Below are 16,489 nucleotides of genomic sequence, written 5' to 3' on the forward strand. Positions count from 1 at the left end.
AAAAAATAACGTCCCAGTCAGTTCCTGGACCAAATACGGACGGATCAAAGTCATTATTCGGAATTTCAGTTTGTGGAATTTGATAGCGAGTATGACCGCATTTTGCAGCTACCAAGGCTTCACACCTACGACGCATATATCCAATCAAAGTCATAATGTTGTCTTGAGGGACATTGTTCCACTCCTGTATGAGAGCTAAACGGAAAACTTGTAGCGTTTCCAGTGGATTGTGCCTTTCTCAAACACGTCTGTCATGTTGATCCCATAAATGTTCTATAGGAGAAAGATCCGATGTTAATGTTTGCCACGGGAGAACGCGAATATGGTTTTGTTAAAGATAATCCATACAAATCCTTGTTACGTGACATCCAGCGTTATCCTGTTGGAAAATATGGTTGAAACCGCGTTGCCGAATGAAAGGCAGTACAATAGGACAAAGAATGTTATCCCTATATCTCAAAGCGTTCAAGTTACCATCAACGATTTTTAACTGTGTGAGAACGGACATATTCCACCCCATACCATCACACTGCCGACTTCCAAACGATCCGTTTCCATGACACAAAGGTACGACAAACGTTCACCTTGCCTACGGTATACTCTCATGCGTCCATCACTAAAACGGAGAGCAAATCGGAACTCATCTGTAAACAGGATATGCTGCCAGGTGTGTAACCTCAAATATCGTCTTGCCCATTCAAATCTTGCAGCCCGATAACATTGTTTAAAGAGCGACACTTTCAGGATACGTCTTGGACGCTGTTCATGCCCTCTGAGTCTTCGACGAACTGTCTGACCCGAATTTCTGTTGTTGTGAGGACTAGGTATTCGTTGGGACATATTTTCGGCTTTCAATGTACGGTTGTGCAAGTGTTAAAGACGTACCGCGCGGTCTTGATGTTCAGACGTCTCATTGGGTCTGCCGCTACGTGGTCTATCATTTGTTGAGCCAGTTTGCCTAGACGAATCACCAGTCCTAATATTGTTAATCTTGCCACATGAAAATGATTTGCAACGTCACCGTGCGTCATCCCAGCTCTGACCATGCCAACTGCTTGTTCACGCTCATGTTGGAGTGACCGTGGCATCAAATTCTGGATTAGTTTCCCATTTTTAAGATGGCAAATTGTTTACCTGGTGCAGTAGCCCAATCATTGACATCAAACAATTAAAATGCTTTATTGATTCATGGCTAACTCGATAACCGTCGTATCCGTTTCTTTTTTTTTAATAAGATTAACAGATGCTTTTTGACGTTGAATACAGAAATAAACTATTACAGAAACATAACATTGAAAAATATAGAAGTATTGACAAAATTAACTTTGTATCGTTTCTTTTGTTGACTAGTATACTATCAACAACTGAATGATTGATTGCTTGATGTTTAACGCCGCTTTCAGCACTATAAGCTAGTTTGTGGCGGTCAGTTTTTATTGTTTGAGGAATCTGGACTCACCGGAGATAACAATTGGTCTTCGGCGGAAAAACTCACAAGCCTAGTTGAACTTAATTATATTTCACATCAGAAGATCTGATGCCAACGGGATATCAAAGACTGAATAAAGTGTTGATTTTCAGAAATATTAATTAACTGCTTCAGAAATAAACTAAATAGACAATGAAAAACTGTTCCAAAGTAACTTTTTAATAAGGTTGTGTTGTTTAAATGTACATGGTGTATGCAAATCTGTGCATTTTGTAAATGTATAATAAAAAGAGGGTGGCGATTTTATTCATATGTAAAATCTGGAAATTATAATATAAAGATGAATGCAATGTATCAATCTCGTATATATAAGACGTATAAGTGTTCTGAATATACTTTAATACATGGTAAAACTAGGTGAATGCAATTCCGCGAACAGCCACGAAAGCCAGTTACCAAATTCGAGACGCATTTTATTTGAAATATATACATGATATATCCTGCGGTGTATTAAAATTATTTCACAGCACAGCGTTAAGAACAAATACTTTCAATATAAAAATAAGAAGATGTGGTATTATTGGCAATGAGACAACTATTCACTAGAGTCCCACAGATGTGGATCTAAGAAACTACAGGTCCACGTACGGTCTTCAACAAATAGTGAAAATCTCATACCAGCAGTAAATATAGTGACCTTTTGTCCCATGGTCTCGGAACCGTTACGTAACCAAATGTTTTCGAATGCAGTGTTACGTAACGGAAACAAACATTCATGCTTTTATACAGTAAGGAATAAGTCATGAATACGAAGAGAGGCGAAAGATACCAAAAGGACATTTAAACTCATAAGTCGAAAATAAACTGACAACGCCATTGCTTAAAACGAAAAAGACAAACAGACAAACCACAGTACACAAATCACAACATAGAAAACTAAAGACTAAGCAACACAAACCCTGAAATTACCCAATGATCTATAATACACCCATGACTACTAGAAAAAAGAGAACTTTTAAAAAAGTAATTGAAATTAACTGAAGAAGTGAAAACAAGGGATATAGGGTCTTAAGAAAACAAAACAAGTTAAAGGAGTACTGTAAAGGTAACTGTACTTTATTAATGAACAAATGAATATATCAAATAACTTCTCTTAAATTATAGTTAAACGATTTTTACTTTGAATCATCATGTTATTCTTCTAAACGTTTTCTATTTTAAAGTTCGTATGACGTATCCATACACTCTCTAATCCCAATCTCGTTCCATTCTGGAAATAAATTAAAGTTCCACTTCTTAAAGAGTTTTCTATGGTTTGCATTAAAGTCTCCCTCTGAAAAGTCGTTCACAATATCCGCCATCTTGAATCCGTGAAATTTTTTCCCGAATCATCGGCTGGAATTTTACATTGAGAAAATGTTTTGGTTCTTATACATCCTTGGCTATTATACATTCGGCTTTGACCTTTCCTAATGACGAAAAATTTAGAAAAGGGTTTCGGACGCATGAAATTCATAAACCTAAGGTGTTTTTTATTTTTAAAAGTACTGGGTTGATACCTCTTGTGGTAGACGATCAGTCCCCAGGGTATCATCAGCTCAGTAATCAGTACTTCAGTACTGATATGATTTACAACAAACCTTTCTAAAATTGTTCGTATTTAAATTTATTATGAAACAACGATCTCAAATTCGTCAGGCAAAGTTGACCTCAGATGGTTTAGTCTATTATTCTTATGTCATTTGGGATAAATTTCATGCGTCCGAAGCGCTTTTATTGATTTACCTTCATCTAGAAAGCTCAAAGCCGAATACCTGAGAACCAAAGGTGTATAAGAATCGAAACAGTTGACGAGCTATATGATCACAAAGGACGTAAAAGTAATAGCCAAATCCATCTAAGGTCAACTTTGCCTGATGGAGTTGGAATCTTCGTTTCACAATAATTTCTTCATTCATATACCATGTATAATTTGGACACAACATAATATTACGATTATATTATGTGTATGTGTATCAAACATTAATTAAAGCGGAATATTCAAATAATGAATGGCTTTTAGAAGCCAGTTTGGTTCAATCTAGTAAAACCTTGCTCAGAAACGTTGCTGACATATTATAGCATTTCGACTTCATTTTGATCGTATGCAAGCAACCTTTATATTTGAAAATTAGTTGGAGACGGGTTGAGCATGTGGTCATCATAGTGAGTTTTATAAAAAAGAAAAGCATGTCAAAATTGAAAAAAAAAGAAATAATGAAGGCATCCAACAACGATTTTGTTGACTAATCCGGACCAGAAAAATATCGGCGTTATACTATTGTACGTGCTTGTCTGTCTATCTTTATCAATGTGCATGATTATACCGGGTCACATGACCATCAACAGTCTTGGTAGTCTGCAGAAGCCTTCTCGATGGTTAATTGTAAGGCGTTTAGTCCTATAATACACACGGAATGCTGATTCTTTATTAAGATTTCATGCATTGTTTATTATTTTACTATGCATTTTTTGTAATTCGGGTTAATATTTAAGTACGTTATAAATCAAATTAAAGAGTTTCTGTCAATTTGGTGGTAGTGAGTTTGGCAGCCAATGCCCTTCTATACAGAAACTAAGTTTTATAGACGCTATATAATTGACCATCAAGAAGACTTCATTTAGACTTCCGATGATTACGTGACCCGATAAAAACATATATCTTAATATAAATTTCACATCCAATCTTTTATGGTAATATTCTTTACAAAGCACAAACATGTCAGTATTCACCTCAAAAGCTAACAAAACCTTTAAACAGAATTATTAAGAAGGGATATAGTTACGATACTGTTGTCAGGTCATTAAAGATTGCATATTTTGGCTTTAATATTGATTCACTTATAGGATCTTTGCATTGGAATTAAACATACTTATTCTAAAACCAGTTGTTGGCATGACACGGGTTATGTTCTTCTCATATATTTTATGATGGTATAATACTAAACCCCTAACAGGAGGGATTGTGCCTGATATTCATATGATGAAGACATAATCTTTCAATCAGTTTAATTGAGATCTGGAGCTGGCATGTCAGTAACTGCTAGTAGTCTGTTGTTATTTATGTATTATCGTCATTTTGTTTATTTTCTTTTGTTTCCTATTCTGACATCGGACTCGGACTTCTCTTGAACTGAGTTTTACTGTGCGTACTGTTGTACGTTTGTTTTTCTACATTGGCTAGAGGTATAGGGGGAGGGTTGAGATCTCAAAAAACATGTTTAATCCCGCCGCATTTTTGCGCCTGTCCCAAGTCAGGAGCCTCTGGCCTTTGTTAGTCTTGTATCATTTTTAATTTTAGTTTCTTGTGTATAATTTAGAGTTTAGGTCATTTATAGACTTATTAATAGCATTGTGGAAGTTAACTTCTATTTTGAGCTTCATTACTGACTTTCCTAAAAATTTCTCGTACTAGGTAAATAAACTGTACAGGATTTAAGTTTTGAAGTGTATATTATTTTGATGTTAAAAATTGACACTTATGATCTTTATATAAAATTTACTACTTTCTACTTCGTGACAAACTTTCTTTCCTTTTTCAGATCCAACAACAAAGGCTTTATTTAAATTTGATGCTTTGACCTTATATGAACTTCCGACTACCTGAGCTATTTTGACAATCAACATACGCAGGATATGGAATGTAAACAATTGAATAATTCTATGAGTATTTATATATGCACAGACATCATATGCATGATTTATGTGACAATATAGAGGGGATACAGCATTATTTTGTGAATTTGACATTTCAACTGATTTTATCCATCTAAGGAAATTTGTTTGTTGACATCCTAGAGAAATGCACTTTAGGAGTTTATTAATCACAAGCATAACACTTTTATAGTTTATAAAAGCTGTAGATTTTGTGTAAGATTTCAAGGACCGCTTGAGCTGAAACAGTTTTCTGCCTAACTGAAAACGGTCTAAGCGAATATTAAAGGACATATCAACAGATACTTTTAAAGTGATATTGATACAGTTTATGAATACAGTACCAATTTCAAAGGACATAAAAGTGTATGTTTCAGATAAGGCTCTTGTTTTATTCTTTTAAACAAATGCTTTAACATTCTATTAATTTATATTCCAGACAGTCTTCATATAGAGCTTTAGCTACATTTGAAATATTTAACTAATTTTTAAATATAAACTCTTTACATGTATATAAATTCTTCTTTTATATAGACATCACATTCACAAATTATGTTTATGTTAACATGTTAGACACAGTCTGTGGTTATATGAAAAAGTAAATCAAAATATATATACAAATTGAATAAAATTAAAAACATGAAAATTTATAGTAAATGTTTTTTTTTTTTTTATTGTATTTTTTTTTCAGAAACTTAAGATTTAGTTTTTTTCTGAGGTTCCTCTTTTTCGTGCAGCTCGTCAGTGGGGGTACTTGTATTCTGTTTATTTTGTGTTCTTGTCTCATCGTTGGGTTTGTGAGAAGGAGTTCGAAAAGCTTCTTTTAAGAAATGTTCCTTGCTTTGCTGATCGTTAGAAGAACGTTGTTGTTTGTGACCTTTTTATGTGGAATTTGTAGCAGGTGCTTTCTCATTTTGGCTTGATTGATTGTATTGCATGTTACTGTCTTGTTTCTCTACAGTGTCAATTATTTGGTTTTTGAATGTAAAGCTGTGTTTTTAATTTGACAGATCTGATGGTTGGGGTTTATCATATTTTCCATTTTCCTAATGATCAGATTTGTCATCCGAATCTTAATCGGATTCTGATTGGCTGTCTTCACTAGCATTACAGTATTGTGCTGTATGGCCGGATTTTCCACAGGTTTGACAAAACCAATCATTGGGACAAGTAGTTCAGTAATTAGATGTATGCCCAATGCCGCCAGTCATTAGGGCACTCAAAAATCTTATGTCCCTCTTGCAGACATTTGTTGCATTTGATTGTTTTCTGAGTGTCTTCTTTTCCCCTGTAGAGCTCTATATGTACGAATAAGAAGAGTTTTTGGTAACGGTGTGGGGATGGGATCACAGGTAGCAATGCGATCTCCGGTCTGACAGTTTGTATGACGCCCATCAACTCTTAACCAAATATATTTTATTTACAATTCAATTTTGTTCCTCCAAAGCTTTCTTAACATGTCCATCGTCTGCAGAGCAGGTTATATTTTTGAATCTCACCCGAATGTTTGGTGGGTATTCATTTTCCGTTACCATAGGATTTTTGGGAGATGTTTGAATAAGCTTCTCTCGAATGACTGAACCATTAGTAAGCGTTTTATCCCGATCCTCATGATTATCAAAATATAACCTCCACAGACCCCTCACTCTTTGTGAGCCTTTTAAGTGACTGGGATTCACAAAAAGTAAAGTTGATGATAAAAATTCTAGTCTCTAATTTTTCTTCATGCTGGAATGAAAACAAATTTGATTAGAAACCACATTTCGACCGTTAAATTGATTTGGACAAACGAATTAAAGTATGGTTTCTGTTGTTTCAGACATTAATATAAAATATATTTCATTAATAATCTTTGATTAAGTTTGAGACTTAACAAAATGCATTGTTGTATATACTTTACATAACGTATGTGTAAGATATTTTGTTTTCATTTTTTGAACATATTTCTTGATCATGTTTCGTGTAGTAGGGATGTTTTTATGCAATTCATAAACATGACTCATATTACTTCTTTTGATGAACTTTGCTTTTATATTGAAACATCAATTTCCCATGATATAGGTATGAACATATCAAAGATACCATACTTTTAATTTGTTACAGAAGACTTACGTTTCGTCTATAAAAGACTTGTCAGTGGTGCTCGGGACAAACAATGACTGGATGATTGAAAACCTAACAAACATTTAAAATCTCTTTAATCGATCGAAAAGAGATAAATCAAGGTAAAAACAACAACTGACGGAATTACATAAATAAAGGCACCAGTAGTATACCGCTGTTCATCAGTCATAATTCGATTAAGCAAAAACAAAATCGGGTAACAAACTAAAACCGAGGGAAACACATCAACGTTAAGAGGAAACCAACGGAACAACAGAATCACTGAACTACAACAAAAGCAAACACCAACGTTAACATACATAGAAACGGACTGTCTGATAACAACTGCCATATTTCTGACTTGGTACAAAAAATGTTAAGAAAAAATGAAAAGAAAGGAAAAAAACACTTAAAAGAGCGACACCGGGTGTGTCAACATGTTAAGCGTCTCTGATTATTCACGAATCCACCGCCATATGCGAATCAACACTTAGTCAAAATGTTACAATTACGGGGATTGAACATTTGCTAAAATGACAGATGCGACGTCTATTTTAGAAGACCGCAAAACATTTTGCTATAGAGTTCAGACACAGACACATTGTATCGATCGATCAACCAAGTTGTGATCCTGACCAAAAAAATGTATGAAGTGTCTATTTCAGTCGTTCCTTCTTTGAGGTGTAAGAGTAGCTTTTGTGTAGGAAACAAACCCTTTTAAATGACGTCCGTATAGTGTGAGCGCTATGATATGGGGGTAAAGGGTATGTTACTGCTGTGAAATTAGAAGTTGACAATAGGATAGTTTAGATAAAACACCTTTTAAGTACTAATGTATCGTCATATTGTCTGCATTGAACAAATCACAGGAAAAAGCAAAAGTTTATCGATATCTGTTTTATAAAACATCAACAACTAAGGCACAATTTCATTCTAATACTACATAATACTGTTTCTGAGGAAAAAAAATATTAGTTACTTAGTGAAGAAAAGAAGAAAAACAGGCAACTCCGAAACACCCTTAAAATGGCCCTTATATGCATGTAATTATGGAAACGTCGTAAATAATGAAATATAGTACAATGCACATGAAAATATTAATACACAAAATATATACTTTTCCCAAAATTGGTAATTAGCTAATTGAATGATTTTCTAGAAATTCAAAATATAACGGTTCAATCACAATAACTATAATGAACTATATCATTTTGCAATATGTTTGTAAGAATTATTTTAAAAATAATTATCGAAAGGATAAAGTGGATTAAAATTTCCATATTTTTATATTGATATCTTACGTTCGGAATGATAGACGCTGTCTATCTTTTAAAATTCTAATTCAAGTCATATTTATCGTTTTTAATTCTGAAATTGTCCAATTAAGACAGTCAAAATGCAATGAGTGTATACATTTATGTGATATACAGTCACTGGCCGTGTTAAGCCACGTTTGCCGCTGAGACAAACTTTTAAAAATTCGTTATGAAATGTACAACTTCAGCGAGACGACAGCGACATTTGTTCATTTCTTTTATAAAAATATTTCTCTAATCATTTGTTAAAACAATTGTATGCATTGTTACACGTACATTCATTGCTAAATCTGTATTTGTATACCTTCTCCACTTTTTTAAACGGCGGGATATTGTGATTGGGATTCTGTCCGTTAGTGCATTGATTCGTCCTTCTGTCCGACTTGTACTATTGCAACTGCCATTTTTTTTTTTTAATCTAAATGATTTTATACTTTCCTTTAGCAAATCACAGATTTACAAGGGACTGACTATCAGTTTGTGAGCCTTGCTCGTATTACTTGTAGTGTATTCTGTAATCAGCTCATTAAGAGGTAATTTACAAGATGACATTTCAAAAGCAGTTTAAATAAAAACAAAACGTAACGCTAAACTGGTATCAACATGTTTTAGATTTCATTATAAAGCTGCAGTAGAATATTGATTTGATATGCTAATGATATAAGGATAAGGCATAGAAATGACCATAACAGATTTCATATCAGAAGTATTGTATTAGCAGCCCTAGGTCATAATATAAGGCTCGAGGGCTGATATTACATCTGGTATGAAAAAAAGACATGTAATGTTCTTTTTATAATATACTTCAACTTGGGAAACTATCATTGTATAAAAATGTGCTACTTAAAAAGTATCAATCTCAGCTACACAATTAGTACTGCAAGTCAACAACACAGGCCGTTTAAGATATTTAGTTTTGTTTAAGAAATATTCAACCTTAGAATACTCATGTACTTATATTTTCTAAACATGCATACTTATGTCTGTACTGACAAAAAATGTTTAGACTGACCATATTTGCTGAAATAGTTTGACATTTTCAACACTTTCATAGATTAAACTAAAGTTTGAAAATGTTGAGAAAAAAATGCAAACATTGTATTATTTGTTTTGTACTTTTTTTTTATAATATTCTTTCTAGTTTCTTATATCTGCCTTTCATGATTCTGTGTTACATTTTTTATAGAAAAAGTGAAGTTATTTAGATTTTCTGGACCATGTATATAATTGGCCCATACTAGGAATTACCATGTTTGTAATTGGCCCACTGAGAACCAATTCGGAAAACACCGAATTCACGTTAATTCAATGCCATTGTCATACTGTAAAAACAATAGTCATTTACTTTAATAACAGTAAAATGATAAAATCAGATTATAACATGATAGCTTTTCATATCAGATATAATATCAACCCAAGAGCCGAAGCCAGTTTATACTGCAAGTCAATAAAATAAGCATTTGAATATATTTCATTACATTGAATATATATTATGCCGTTGAATGTGTATATGTTCTTGCAGTATTTTGAAGTTTCATTCTGATACTTTTATATTTGCAAAAATGTAGAAAAAAACATTTGAGACAGGCCTGAACTTCTTAATTTTGTCTTTGATTTTATTTTTTTCGATTTGTTATTTATTCTCTTTTTCTTTTTTAGTGGTTACGTCTTTATTTTTTGCTTTCTATTTGATGATTCAATTCATACAGCTGTAGAAGTAGCCAGACAATTTGCCACACAAACAATGTACCAAAATGCTTAATTTTAATGAAAATGACAAAAGTCATCATACTGTCATTTAGGAAAATTCGGATCGATTCGGTTCTATAAATCAGTGTCTATATGACGTAAAATCGAGGTCCAAAATTGGTATCCTCTTATCGACGTCAAACTATGATTCGTTTGATAATCCCAACCCCCCTTCCCACCCTACACACACATACCAGTGTACCATACAGGTTGTAATGACATTGTCAATTTTTAATGACATTTTATTTTTAATGACATTGTTATTTTTTAATGACAAGCGTTATGGATAATACATATTACACCGAATCGTGAATAAGATTTCAGGATAGCATATTTCCCAAATTTTATATTATATTTCTTCTTAATTTTGTCTTTGATTTAATTTTTTTCGATTTGTGATTTATTCTCTGTATCTTTTTTAGTGGTTACTTCTTTATTTCTTGCTTTCTATTTGATGATTTACTTCATACAGCTAGATTCCGACTACATATAGTGTTACCGATCGTAAATTAATACTCATTCTCTGTAACCACTTAAACTTTTTCGGCACACATAGTCACCGATCTTTCTGAAAATTGGCTGATATGTATATCCTATTAGCCTAGTCAGAAAAATAATGCCAACCGATATTTATATTGGTTGGTTACCATGGTAACAGCGGAGAAAGTTGGGAATTTTGAGAAAAATACAATATTTGGTGTAGTGTTGTGAAATTATGCGGCTACATCTATTAAAAAGAAACACAAAAACAATTATTTTCAGCCTTGTTTTTATCAAAAATCAAAAAAAGTTATGGGGAATCTACCTAGAAACATCCGAAATTAATTTCTAAAAAATGGTCATTGTGCAATATTCCTCACAATACGAATTATCTCCCTTTGACGGGTTACACTTATGACTGGACCAAAACGAAAATGCTTATAACTTTTTTATTTCTTAAAAATTTTGTCAAATTTGAGTTGCTATAAATTTAGTCCATTTAATACATAAATATATTAAGAAAAAATATAGAAAACTTTAAAATCTTCATAAAACGTGACCTGACCAACGCTGACAATGACAGGACCAAATGAAAATGCTCATTACTTTTGTATCTCTTAAAGGGATTTATGTTAAATTTGAAATATAATAAAATTTGATCATTTAATATATAACTATATGAAAAAATAAAGAAAAAAATATTAAAAAATTCCGACAAATGACCAGCTGACCAACAACAGCAATGACCTAACCGATGAAAATTTCTGTGTTATTTTATATCATTAAAAAAAGGGGGAAAATATATGTTTTTGGGTAAAAAAAAACTTGACCTGACCAACGTTGACTGTGTCCTGATCGTTGTACTACCTAATACTTATTTATATCTTATAGGATTTGCTTAAAATTTATATAAAAAAAACCATTAAGATTGAATGGTAAAGTCTTTATCAAATAATAAAAAAAAACGGGAAAAACAGTTTAAGGTACTGTGACGGGCACCAGGTTATTTAAACTTTTTATGGTATTGAGTAGTATATTGTATTTTACTGTGTTGTAAATTATGTTGTATATTACCGGTTATAATTTGACACATTTAATCACAAATATAAAGTAACACACAACAGGTGTGAAGTAGGCCAAAAATACATGTAAGTTGATAAATCCAATATAATTGTTTTTTAATATTTTCATAACAGTAAATAATTATTTCCACGTACAACTTAAGGCATGCCCGAGCCTTGTGTAGGATATCTTGGTAGTTTTAAAAATTTTCATAAAAAAAAAATAAACATTTCGCGGACTACTTGAGGTATGCCCGAGCCCCTGCATGCACGATATCTTGGTAGTTTAAAATATTTTAATAAAATATAAGTAAAAATATTCAACGACTTAACTTGAGGTATGCCAAATGTTCTCGAAAGTCAATACATTTATCGTTTGCTAATATGTTTGAAAAGCATTTTATATTTTCTTATTTGATAAAATTAATGGTTCATTCTAAATGTTTCTATAAATTTGATGCAAAGCCTATTACATATAGATAGGTATAAAGTCATTTTTCCTGGTCATGATAACGGTCAAAATATAGGACAGAAAGTCACAGACAAAAAGTCAAGGACAAAAAGTCACATGTATTATATGTTATAAACATTGAGTCCTGTTTCAAAGGAAAATCTATTTTTTTTTTGTTAAAAGAAAGACAATATACTAATTTTGAGAAACATCTTTCCGTAATGGGCTTTCAGCATGTTCAGTGAAAATCAAATTATATGTACATGTATATAATTCTTTTAAAGTTGTCATAATTTTTTTAATTTGCTGCTAAAAATCCATAAAGATAATTGTTATTTTCTCAAATTTCAATAATCTAATGCCTAATACTAATGTTAAGATAGTGCTACCACCGGAGGATCCAGGGGCCCTGAGGGCCCATCCCCTCCTTATTTATTGGAAATATTTGGTTGATTACATATGGAATCACTGAAGCATAAATGTAGCGGGCCATCACTTTAGGCAGTCAGTGGGACCCCTTATATGAAATTTGTCCAGATGGTATATTTCCCCCCACTGCTCGTTTTAAGACCCGCAGCCACCATCTGACAGATTTTCCGCGGGTCCTCGTAGGGAAACAAATCTTTTTGGAAAATCTCGAAAATTCCTCCCCGGCCAGAACGGCAAACAAGAAATGTGTCGGATAGATAGCAGGGACCATCGGGTCAATGGCTGACAGTACCCGCCATTGTTGGTTACGCCCTTTGTTTGCTAAAGAACCCTTGTGTTAATTGTTTTAGGGGCACCCAAGTTGACCTATTGAAATTTCTGTCCTTGTCCAATTGATCCCGATTTTCAGTGATATTTCAAATTGTCCGCCTTCATCCCAGCCTACCCATATTGCCGGACCTTTTTGAAATTGTCTTTTTTTACAACTTCACTTCAAAAATGATCTTCATGTAGATACTCATCATCCAATAATACAATAATATTCAAAACGTATAGCTATACATGCTTTGCCATTTCAACATTGAGTTTAATAATGAATAAGAAAAATAAAATTTTCTTTATAGAAAGAAAGGTTAGATGGTCAATTATCATTTACTTAGAGGACCAACGTCTGACTCTTTTTGTTCTATTTTTTATTGTGTTGAAGTGTATCAAATTATTGCCTTTAAATAATTTTGGGTCAGTAGACTAGCACTGGACCAACAACGTTCCTATTAAATTTATTGATTTATGCATGAGATATTTGACACTGGACACAAAGCAAAAGATAACTAATCGATCATTTCATTTTTACAAAATCTTAACCGCCCCCACCCCCCCTTTGATCTTTAATCTTCACTACAGCATTTGAATACTAGTTGATGGACTGACTTGTAACAGCCATCATTCTGTGACATTGCATTAAATTGAAAAATTTACAGAAGAGATTTTTTGTATGAGAGATTTAGTCTATTTTCAAGCGTTTTCCAAGTTTATGCATATACATGTAATTTGTTGTTTCTATGGCAACACTATCACTAATAATGCCTGGAAAATTATTAATATTTCTCAAATACAAGAAAACCTGCGTATGTAAGCAAAACTGTATACATTCATTGTTATATGTATCTAAGTTCATTGAAACGCATTTGTAAAAATAAGTACTTATCCGTATTTTTGCAAATGAACTACTTGTTTCCATGGCAACACATTCAATGGCAAATATTATACAATTGAATATGTATTTTTTTAAATGATTTTATTGGTTTTTTTTTAGATTGAGTAATTGTTTTTCTTGTATATTTTTCATGATCATGAAAAAAGACTGAAATTTCTTTATAATCAGCACTTTTATCCAGAATAGAGAAATTGTGTTTGTTTCCTTCAAGTGGTAACACCATTATCGAAATACTATACTACTAGCAAAATCATTTATATATACACATGTGTGTATACAGTGAAACTTAATACGTGTTTTAGTCTTCCTGCTTTTGTGCACATTTAAGAAACTAACTGAAACTTTTTTTCAAAATTGTTTTAAACTTTTGTATCAAAATGAAATTGTTTCCATAGCAACACAGTTAAAACTATAATGCCGTTGTATATGAATATGTTTAAAATTTTGATGATTACAATAATTTCTACATATTGTATATTTGTTTTTTTTTTGGACTGCAGAATTAGGTTTTAAAACATTTTTTTTTTAAATTTAAAAAAAAAAAAATTTCTGAAAAAATGAAAACTAAGCATTTTGTTTCCATGGTAACAAAATATTGAGACAAACTTCCCCATTACTTTTTCGCATCATTGATAAGATAAGACTATGATATTTATGAATTCATGGTTGACTTTAACTCAGGTGTCCGCAAACAATTATGGTGAGCATTCAAAAATGACCTAAAAAGTTTATTTTTTACCTAATGCAAACCACATAAAACGGGGGGTATATGTGATTATGATTGAAATGTTATATGAAAATATCAGTTATTAAATTACATTAATAAAATGCATATATTTAATAAAATCATAAAACAATATTCATTCTCTTAATTATTTATTATGAAAAATTATGCTGAAAATAGCCTTTTTCAGCTTAAAATCATAGATATTCAGAAGAGGTAAAACTGGTCATCGGTTGCTATGGCAACCGATATGCTTAGCAACCAAAATTTTGCCATTTTTTGTTTGTTTCATCAAGACTAGTAAGTGTGTGAAGTTTGAAGAAAATCCATGACCATGCGTGCCACACTCCCTATATAAGAGTTTAAATTGTTACAGAGAACCAGTATTAACTTCTAGATGTATGTTGATAGAGTGTTGTCGTTAAATTACTGTCTCTTTGACATATGTACCACTTTTCTTTTTAATCATAGTAATTAAACATGACAACACGTTGAATTAAGAACAGAATATGAAATGAAGCACTCTGTTATATTAACAATTGTTTTGTGTAAGAAGTCTCAGTTTGATCCACGTTATATCCAAATAATTTAAAGAATACCTGTTGACTTACAAAATATAGTTATGCAAATGAAATAAAAACTTTTTTTAAGACAACATTGACTTTTATTATCGTATTGGCAGTTTCGACAGCATTTGCAAATATTCTCAATTTTAATTAAAACCAACACAATGAAAAAAAGAAGTATTTTGATCAATTTCTATATCTATATATTGTATATTTTGTTTTAAATTTGCTCGAATGAATTACTTTCGTTTTGTGTAATTTGGGTTCTTAGCAAGGTCATCGAGTTAAATGGGTAATTTTTGTATTGCTATATGTAGTTCATGTAGTTGTTGGATCTGATATCGTATTAAGAAGGAAAAGATTAATCTCGAATCATTTTTGTAAGATTAAAACAATGTGTATTATATTTAACTTTTTGAATTTTGTTAAACGTAAATAATCAGCGCATTTGTAGTAATTTTTTCAATCATTAAAATTTCTTGCAAAATTTATGCACCCTTGATACGAATTGAGACCTTGCAATAAAATGTTATAAAAATCAAATATCAAATACAAATCAAATGGTATGTACAAAGAGACAAATATATGTATTTTGATGTACTCACAGAAACTAAAAATCTAAACTCTGACTAGTAAGATACGAAACAAATTAAATTAGCATTGAATAGTATTGTTTCATGTAGTATAACACTAACACTTTGAATCGGTTCAACCCACCATTTTTTTCTTAAAATGTCCTGTACCAAGTCAGGAAAATGGCCATTGTTATATTATAGTTTGTTTCTTTGTGTGTTACATTTTATTGTTGTGTTTTTGTTGTGTCGTTGTTCTCCTCTTATATTTGATGCGTTTCCCTCAGTTTTAGTTTGTAACCCGGATTTGTTTTTATCTCTATCGATTTATGAGTTTCGAACAGCGGTATACTACTGTTGCCTTTATTTGTCTTAATTCTAATGCAATGAACTAACATACACTAAGTAGTACAAGGAAAAGCATCAATCGCGTGTTTCCTGTGTTGATAAATTATTACAATTAATAAAATATTACCCATATCCACACACACGTATCATAAATATGACTCAAAATTAATGTTGTTTGGGCTTCGTACACTTTTTATATGAAGATATAGAATGCAGAAGCATTTTCCCTTGAATATGTTTCACTCATAGTTAAATCCGAAAGTTTATGAAAGCCAGTTGGATTCTAATATTGGAGAATATCCATAATACACTAGGTCTCACAATATTTGCAAATTTGTTTCATATACTAATA

General features: G+C 32.0%; 1 long non-coding RNA gene across 1 annotated transcript in view; it reads left to right on the forward strand.

The window, feature by feature from the left end:
- LOC127702506 (uncharacterized) overlaps positions 1-5,495 on the forward strand; it is a 78,742-nt gene extending 73,247 nt beyond the window's left edge. The window contains exon 3 of the long non-coding RNA XR_007982459.1: positions 5,011-5,495. This is a non-coding gene — a long non-coding RNA (uncharacterized LOC127702506). The remainder of the gene's footprint in view (positions 1-5,010) is intronic.
- Positions 5,496-16,489: the final 10,994 nt, after the last annotated feature.

This window comes from Mytilus californianus, unplaced genomic scaffold, assembly GCF_021869535.1.
Source record: "Mytilus californianus isolate M0D057914Y unplaced genomic scaffold, xbMytCali1.0.p SCAF_5, whole genome shotgun sequence".
NCBI classification, from domain to species: domain Eukaryota; kingdom Metazoa; phylum Mollusca; class Bivalvia; order Mytilida; family Mytilidae; genus Mytilus; species Mytilus californianus.